The 2,729-nt window shown below is 34.7% G+C and overlaps 1 long non-coding RNA gene across 2 annotated transcripts in view; it reads right to left on the reverse strand.

Moving 5' to 3' along the window:
- The window catches only part of LOC107667958 (uncharacterized), a 7,387-nt gene extending 6,319 nt beyond the window's left edge, over positions 1-1,068 (reverse strand). For both annotated transcript variants that reach the window (XR_001631838.1, XR_001631837.1), the window contains exon 1: positions 1,004-1,068. This is a non-coding gene — a long non-coding RNA (uncharacterized LOC107667958). The remainder of the gene's footprint in view (positions 1-1,003) is intronic.
- Between the last annotated feature and the right edge of the window lie 1,661 nt (positions 1,069-2,729).

Raw genomic sequence — 2,729 nt, forward strand, 5'->3', positions numbered from 1 at the left:
ACTCTCCCTCCTCTCCACCTGTAGCTGGTGTGTGGTGAGCGCAATTGCGCCGTTGTCCTGTGGCTGCCGTCGCATCATCCAAGTGGATGCTGCACACTGGTGGTGGTTGAGGAGAGACCCCTCCACATGATTGTAAAGTGCTTTGGGTGTACAACAATACACAATAAAGTGCTATATAAATGCATCATTAATTCATTCATTCATTCATATGTTAATAATATCTATATGATGTTTTTTATATATATGGTATTCTATGTAGCAACCATATATGTCAACATGTATTTCATTTATATATGCAACTTTATTAAAACAACATTTACAAAAAATCTGTATGCTTATATGTTTTTGTAATGCATTTTTAAATACACGTCTATCTTTTATATTTACTTGTATCATTGGGTTTTAGGATGGATATACAGTGGGTACGGAAAGTATTCAGACCCCCTTAAATACACTTAAGTCCAAAAACATATTCCACATACATAAACATACATATTTGCATGGGCCAGATATACAGTACTTGTTAATATATGAAATTGTTCCAAATTATAATAGGTTTTATGTTTTTACTTCAAATATATTTAATGTATGGAAATTTTACACACACACACACACACACACATATATATATATATATATATATACTGTATATATATTACATTTGCATATGAGAAGAGATGTTCTGACTGAATGCAAAGCGAACAATCACAGTTTATATGTTTTACGTGACATAAACTAACTTGATATAAAACACATTCAAACAAATGCACAGCAGTGTTGATCAGCTGTTCAGCTGCCTAAAAACGTGAGCAGAAATGTGTGTACAGTTGGTAATCAGCAATTATGTCAGTTTAGTGGAAAGTACAATTATTTCAATTACAGATTATTGCAAACCTACCTCAAACATAAATCACAACATACAATTCTGCTCATAGAATCTCTAGTTTACTTTCTGCTTAGGTCTTAAACTATTCATATTTTTGAAAAATTTGATGCCACTAACCTGGAAAACTTGGCAAACTGGTAAATCCAGTGATAACCTTGAGTAATGTAACACTGGTGGTCACCAGTGGTGGACAGTAACGGAGTAGTTTTACTTCGTTACTGTACTTAAGTGCATTTTTCAAGTATCTCACTTGATTTGTGTACTTCGTCCACCACTGGTGGTCACCTTCTTTAACCCCTATGAATACATCAAAACATCTATGAGACATTTGCAGTAACTTTTGAACATTAAAAACAATTTTCAATGTTTGTGTTGTGAATTAAGTACGTTAAAAGGGTAATATGCTCTTCTTGACAAGGTCAGACACTTCAACTTCATTCATTATGACTTTATTATTTATACAGTGGTTAAAAAAAAAGTTTATAGAATAATTAGAATAGGACAGAATGTTTTAAAAGTGACAAAAACCTACAAATACAACAAAACATTATAGAATTCATACACTCCATTGATAATACTGATGTTTGTGCTGCCGTTTTCCCTCTTAAATGATGTCACTTCCTGGAAGACTAAGAGGATAGAACGTGAAATTGAAAACACACACAAACTATAAAATTATTAACATTATTAATTAATTGATGCACAGACACACTATATATCAGTAAACGGAGATGTCAGAAAAATGAAAACATCCAAATACTACAATAGAGATACACTGAACAAAATTATAAACGCAACACTTTTGTTTTTGCCCCCATTTTTAATTGCTCACTTGATTAATTCCACTATTAACAATAACATTAATTTTTCAGACTTATAACAGACTTTCTAATAAAAAAAATCAACATGTATTTATAAACCAAGACCCATGTGCATGAAGGTATTCAAAACATAATGTAATCCTAAAAGACTGCATACCCTACTGTTTTAATTTACTATTGTAATTTTATTTAAGGTGGTTTGAGGCCATACGAGGGTTTTTCTTCTTCTTTTTTCCCATCAGTCTTAGTGTGTCAGCTACATGCACACATATACTGAAGTACACAGAGTGGTGTGTTTAATCCCGGATGTTTGTGCTTCTGTGGGTTTAAGTCCTCTGAGGAATAACACTAAGAGTAATGGGCATGCATGTGTGTTTGTGAGTGCAACTTCCTCTTTAGAGCCGGTGACAGAGCAAAATGCTCCATGATGTTCACTAACTCGTCTAGTGCGTGTGTGTGAACCTGCACGTGTGTTTCTGCTGACAGTGATTGGAGTCTATAGGGTCTGGCAAACGTACAGTCATTCCAGGTTCATAAAACCCCAAACTTACAAATGTGTGGGGAGAGACCCTAGAGGACCCTTACAGTGAAACTACGAGGCCTCCTTTGATCGGATGTCGACCGGGTGGTCTGACTGCTTGCGAAACAGCATCAACTGTGGCTAATAAAGCTAATGTGAGCATGTTGTGATACAACATGCTGGTGACCAGCGACTTAAGGAAGCCTTTTTCCCTTGCAATTTCTGAGAAAAAGCCAGAATTGCGAGATGTAAACTCAAGAAAAAAAGTGTTTATATCTCACAATTCAAAGTTTAACAATTCTTACTTTTTTCCTCTGAAGTCTGAGTTTGCATCCCATGGCAAAAACAAGCTTCCATAGCAACTAGTCTAGTCGGGAATAAGTACACTAAAGTTAGGAATAATTAAGATTTTCTTTTTTTTTTTAAATCCTTGTATGCTCAGCATATCAGAACGATCTCTGAAAACCATGTGATGCTTTGCAACACTTTCAAAGTGAAATGT

Source organism: Sinocyclocheilus anshuiensis, unplaced genomic scaffold, assembly GCF_001515605.1.
Source record: "Sinocyclocheilus anshuiensis isolate Anshui unplaced genomic scaffold, SAMN03320099.WGS_v1.1 scaffold2229, whole genome shotgun sequence".
In the NCBI taxonomy this organism is placed as follows: Eukaryota; Metazoa; Chordata; class Actinopteri; order Cypriniformes; family Cyprinidae; genus Sinocyclocheilus; species Sinocyclocheilus anshuiensis.